Source organism: Miniopterus natalensis, chromosome 2 (genome assembly GCF_054644295.1).
Source record: "Miniopterus natalensis isolate mMinNat1 chromosome 2, mMinNat1.hap1, whole genome shotgun sequence".
NCBI classification, from domain to species: domain Eukaryota; kingdom Metazoa; phylum Chordata; class Mammalia; order Chiroptera; family Miniopteridae; genus Miniopterus; species Miniopterus natalensis.
The window spans coordinates 106830341-106836461 of NC_142082.1; the positions used below are offsets into that span (position 1 = coordinate 106830341).

The 6121-nt window shown below is 47.4% G+C and overlaps 1 pseudogene; it reads right to left on the reverse strand.

Annotated features, from left to right (window-relative positions):
* Nucleotides 1–922: 922 nt before the first annotated feature.
* LOC107538893 (ras-related protein Rab-11A pseudogene) lies at nt 923–1537 on the reverse strand (annotated as a pseudogene).
* Between the last annotated feature and the right edge of the window lie 4584 nt (nt 1538–6121).

The following is a 6121-nucleotide window of genomic DNA, read 5'->3' on the forward strand; positions in this document are numbered from 1 at the left end:
TGCAAATTTTCCAAAATTCAAATTTCCTCTCAAAGCTCAAATTTTGTTCCTGGCAAAAAAAAAACCCCCAAAACAAAACTATTAATTGTTTTTGTTGAAGTGACTGGCTCACTTATTTTTGAAAAAATGGCTGCCAGATACCAACATCTCCACAATCATAAACTATAAATTGTTCTTTCAAAAATTATGTTCCATGTAGATAGTGGCCAGTGTAGTCTGTGGCTCACAGCACCACACAAGTGTTTTTCAAGACCACCACCTTATTTTGAAATGCATTTCCCCTTTTGTCACAGAGAACATTTTATTTTTTAAACAGTCTTTGTGTTTATTAAAATAATTCTTGCCCATAAAAAGTTTGAATCAACTCTCAAATCAACTTTGATGCTTACAGAAATTACTAGACTATATAACCCTATTAAGGCATTTGAGAAAGTGACTTCCAGAACAATGGAAAATTTTCAAGCTCTCAAAATCCTGCTATGTGTATGGGGCAATTCTTAGATTTGTGGAAATATACACTGTACTGAGAGAAGAGTGTATGAATTATAAGCTGCTCATTATAAGCTGCTTTGTGGCAAAATGATAGCTTATTTCTAGTCTTCTTAGTTTATAAGATCAGCAGATCTGAGCTTCAAGTGATCAAGTTCAGTTATGCTCTATAGTGACAGCTTTCCATGATGAAAAGGAAACAATAATTGAGGAATCCAAACATTCAGTTTATTAAACTAAGGCTAGTGAAGCCACAGCATGAAAAAAAAAGCTGCAGTCATTTGGGACAAATGGATGATTTTATAAAGCTAAAATCAAAAGACTTAAAACATGGAAAATTGGTTAAGTATGAGGAAGTAATAAAACAGAAAAGTGACCACAAGGATTACACATATATTTAAACCTCAGCCTTCTACGGGAGAAGGGAAGCGCCTTATATGTTCCGACAGCGCTGCACCTTTGGCTTATTTTCTGTGGTGGTGGAACATAAACAGGAGCCACATCGTTGCTTGGAGACATGTCATTTTCACTTCTGTCTGACATTTGCTTTGGGGAAACAATGCGGCATACCTCTGTCAGAACTGTCTGAAAAGCCGCTTCTGTATTTGCGGAGTCTAGAGCTGGTGTCTCAGTGAATGACAAACCATTCTTTCCTGCAAAAGCTCTTGTTTCACCTGTAGGAACTGCCCTGAGATGACGCAAATCGCTCTTATTGCCCGCTCATAAGCATGATCTCTCCGTTTTTTCAGCCATCACTCTACAGTTTCGTATGTGAGATGTCTAACAGTGTCAGAAACCAGTGAGGCACCTACAGCTCCACGATAGTAGGCTGACGTTACAGCTCGGTGTCGCTCTTGCCGTGTCCTCTCTGCGCCTTTATTGTTTTCCCGTCAACCTGGATGCTTCTTGTTGCAAACTCTAATGGTGCTCTCGCTTTCAAGATTAAACTCATTTCAAGTAAATAGAGACAGGAGACTGCTCTTTGCGATACCGATTCTCCGCTAAGGGCAGCTTTGAAGGGGTAGTCGTGCCCGTCAAGCGTGCCCATTGCTTGGCCAGGAGGGAAGGGGCGGGAGCAGCAGTGGTGTGGGTGGGACCAGGGGGTGTTGCTGCAGGGGTAACCCAGTGATGCTTCAGCTCACAGGGACTATGTTAAAGCGTGTACTCAGGAGTTGAGATTTTATAAAATTAACGTTTACTGCTTCACCGAGGACATTCCCAAGTGAAAGCGGCTTCCTTTTCCTTCTGCAATCCCCCAGGGTAGGGGGCACCATGCCAGCCCGGCCTCGAGTGGAGCTCAGGCACAGCAGGTCGCCCACCATCAGTGTCAACACAGTGACAAAGGCAAATAACATCCTAGTTTTATTATGAAAATAGTTTTGCTCTTGCTGACCCCGGCAGGGCTTTGGGAACCCAGGGATGACCAGACTATGTTGCTGGTCAACACCAGTGTTGTTTTACTTTCATCACAAATGAACCATGGTAAGTGTTGGTCCTGAGAGAACAGGAGCTCTATTTATGTGATGAGCTCATGAATTGCCAAGGAAATCATGATGGATTCAAGGTTTTGGGCTGGAAGGGCCCTGGGAGATGGTCTAACCTAGCCCCTTCAGTGTACAGATGAGCATGCCTAGGCCCGGAGAGGGGAAGTAACTCGCCCAAAGTCTCACAGGCAGGAGTGGCAAAACCAGACCTAGAACCCAGGTCTTTTGATTCCCAGTCCAGTGTTCTTTCTACCACACCCCACTGTTCTCAAGCAGTCCATATGGTGGTGTCTGACACATGCCCACCTGCAAAAAGACCCTTGTAGTCAGTGTGAACAAAGTGACATATTTACTCTTGGTTTATAAGTTTGTTTTTGCCCAGCCAACATTTAGGAGGCCACCTGTTTTCTTAAGTTGTTTGGCCTACAATTATTTTAATAGTGCGTAGTTATGCCTTTGTGCTCTAACAGTTAGACCTCTGGTAGAATCAGTTAACCAAGAGAACCACATGCATTTTCCCCTTACTTAGGTCACACTGCAACCCATTATTACGTAAGAACTCCAAGTTTCCACCTGCCCCTTGGCTCACTTCTGGCAAAACACAAGAGCACAGGGAATTTTAGAAGAAAAATCTGAAATGGAACTTGAAAATTATTTCTAGCCATGTTTTTTTCTTGCATTTTTCCCACTGGATTGATCCAAGAGCTAATATTCTGAGTGGTCTCTTCAGAAGCTGTTCTAGCTTGTGGATTCCCCTGTTCAGGGCCAGAGGCTGGGCCAGGTGGCCTCTTCTGGTGGCTCCCAGGACTCTGATCCTTCTACCAGGTTAAGGGCCCACATTGAGGACTGCAATGTGAAGGGCAGCTCTGTGGCCCAGAAGCAGCTTGTTTCTCAAACACTCTTGCTGCAGGCTCCCCTCCCATAGTGTCCAAGATGCCCCAAGCTGAGGAATGGGAGATGCTGTCTTCTGGGACTCTCCCAGGACTCTTGCCTCGGCAGGCTGGACCTCCCAAGATGGTGCGTCCTGGATTGTAAAACTTAATGTTGGGGACCTTGAAGGGCAGAGGAGAGTTAAAGCCACAGGCCTGGTCACTTTGGCAAAGTGCTGGCTTCCCTGGAGGATGCTATAGAAATACCTAAAGACCTGAGCAGCAGGCATCTCTGGGGGAAGGGGTGGGCAGGGGGCGGGGAGACAAGAAAAGTCAATCAGAGGATTGTTTAGCAAGCCCTGTATATCAGTCAGCAGAATAGCAGTTTAGTTGGCATTTCAAAGAAAAAACAAACAAACAAAAAACATCTATGTACCTGTTCAGAGTTTGATGGGGAGAGAAGTAAAAACTCCTGGATGGGATCATATTTTAATATAACCAAAGATCATCTTTAGGAGTCCTGAGATTATTTACTGAGCTCCCACTGATGCTGGGCCTGGAGCCAGGTCCTGAAGGGTGGCAGTTTGCACATGCCGGCTGGGTATGAGAATCAGCAGGTGAGGGAGCTTTTTGGAGATGTAGACTCTTGGGCCAGCCCTTGTAAAGCTTCAATAGTTTGGAGGCCACTGCTGTCGGGGCCATGAAGAGGTAGGACGTAGTTTCTGACCTCAAAGACCTTTTCTTCTACTGAGATATTCCAGAGGCCTCACTCTACATGCCAATGTGACCTCAAAGTGGGGTTTGGGAGATGTGTCTGGGTCAAGAACTTGGGAGCACAGAATGAAGGGATATCGTTAAAAGATCAGCTCCCTTCTCTGAGCTCACCCTCCCATGGTCAGGGAGGACTGGTCCAGGAGTTGAGCCCTGAGCTTCAGCTGGGTGCTGGGGCTCAGCCACTCTGGTTGTTCCACTCACACAGCTCATACCAGATCACCTACGATTTGGGTCCTGATATGGCCCAACCATTGGTACCCTTGCATTACTACCCTCATAAGTCCATTACTTAGGCCCAATACCCAACTCTGGGCTTTCATAGCTGCCCCACTCCAGCCATGAAATGTGATCCCAGCTTCTAGATAAGTGTCTTGAGTGCTCCACGTGTGTTGGCTCCTGTGTTTCTCATAGAAAATGTATGATGGGCTCTTCCAGGTATCGAGAAGCAGTGATAGACTCGGGTAACCTCAGGTAAAGGGGCTCACTGTAAGGATATACAAGGAAATAAGTCAATGTGAGCAACAATCCAGCTCAGCCTCACGGAGAACTGGGCCAGCATGGGAGCCCAAAAGGGCCCCAGTGGCTGATCACCAACTCTAACCATGAGTTTGGTCTCTGCTTCTGGTACTTTCCATCTCTTTAATCTCGTCAGCTCAATGCCTCCCCACTGCGCCTTGAGGCTTTTTTGTTCTCCTGTCAGTATCTTTAAGTTTCTTCCAACTCCCTAAGAGAGAGGACACTAATGGGCTCTCGGGGCTAGGTCCCCAGCAAGGCCATCTCATGGGTAAGCCTTTAGTCTCAAAGTGGGCACTGTTGGTTCAGGCACTAATCCCAGGCACAAACACTTGTAGTGAGGATGGCGGTGTCACAGGGTACAAAGCATGGTGACCAGTGTGTAAGGAAGGGCCTGTGGTTGTTTTCTTCAGATCTGGGCGTGCACTTGAGAGGGAACAGAGGTTTTAAGAAAAGGCTTCCAGAGGCATGGCGAGAGAGCTGGGACCCAGGGCCAAGACCATACTGTGGTGAATTGCCAGTGTGCAGACCTTGTCTGAAGCTCTTCCTGATAGTGTCCACCAAATCTGGAGATGCAGCCATACATACCTCTCTATTTGTGTGTGGAAAAGCCCTGGGACATTTCTCCACATGTTATTAGATCCCCACAGATGCCCACCAAAGGCTCTTAACAGACTCTGAAAAGTAGGAGTTGGAAAGAATGGTCAGTCACAACATGCAGTCCCCATCCCATGCCATTCTGCCTCCAGCTGAGGGTTCTCAGAGCTTCCTGGACCCCAATGCCTGCATCAGGCCCCCTCCCCCAACTCAAGCTCCCAATTCAGCGATGGGTTCACTAAAGCGAGGCTTCTCCCACTTGCCTTTTAAGGCCTTGTATGGGGCTGGTGGGAGGCAGGGGGAATCAGAGAGAGGCGCGGCTGCCACCGCACTGCTCCCTAAAGTCAAAATTACTCATTTCAGAAGGGAATATTTAAAGTTTGATGGGAGATGAATCACTGATCTTAATGATCTTAATGAAAGCCCACATTGTGTGAAAGCACTTTAGAGAGGGGTGGGGGCTGGGGGGTGAAGGGGGCTGGAAAGGAAGAGAAACCCACCACAGAGGAAGTCATTCATGGCTTAGCGTTTGAGGAAAGGGGAGGAGCGCGTCTGACCTTTCTCAAGTGAGAAACTAAGTTTCAAGGGAATGAATGGCTCCCAGTCCTTCACCAGAACATGAGCATTAGGCGCCTCACCTTTGGGGCTGGCAGGGTAGAAACAGAGGATAGAGGTGGGGAAGGTGCCTCCAAGCCCGGGTGGGGACATAACAGAGAACATGAAGACTCTCAGACAGGACAGAGGGGGCGGGCGAGCTGGCTGGGAAGAGGGGTGCTACTCTTCTGTTTCTGTCTCCCCTTCTCCCCTTTGTCCTTGCAACCCTGAACAAAGAAACGGCCGTTCACTTAGCAGTGAGGAAGCTTTCCCGAACGCCTGCTGAAGGCTGTGCTGTGGGAGCTTTAGCGCTGCAAGTCCACCTTGCAATCGGGGGCTTTTCTCCCATTCGTGTCTGAGCCACCACCCCAATTTACAGAGAGGAGGTAGTGACACCACCTGCTCTCTGGGCTTTGTGCATACTGAGGGCATACCTGGCCAACAGTCTTAACTTCCAGTCCCTCTTCTGGTAATGGAAGGTCCGGGGAGGGATGGTGGAGCCGAGCCTGCTAAACTAAATTTGGCTAGTTCCTCCTGACCCCCTTAATGACTCCCCAGACAAGACGAAGGGCAGCTTGAGTCTCCATTTTGCAGATATGAGAATCTGAATCTCCAAGAGGTAAGTGTCATGTCTGTGCCCTCCCTCCACCCCACCAGGGACACAAGAGATGTGACAGGGCTTCAGAGTATAGTGACAAGACTATGAACCTTTGACCACAACGTCTTAGTTTTAAATTCAGTTGTCTCTTGCTAGCTATATGACTTAGGGGAAGTTACCGACTTCTCTGAGCCTGTTCCCTC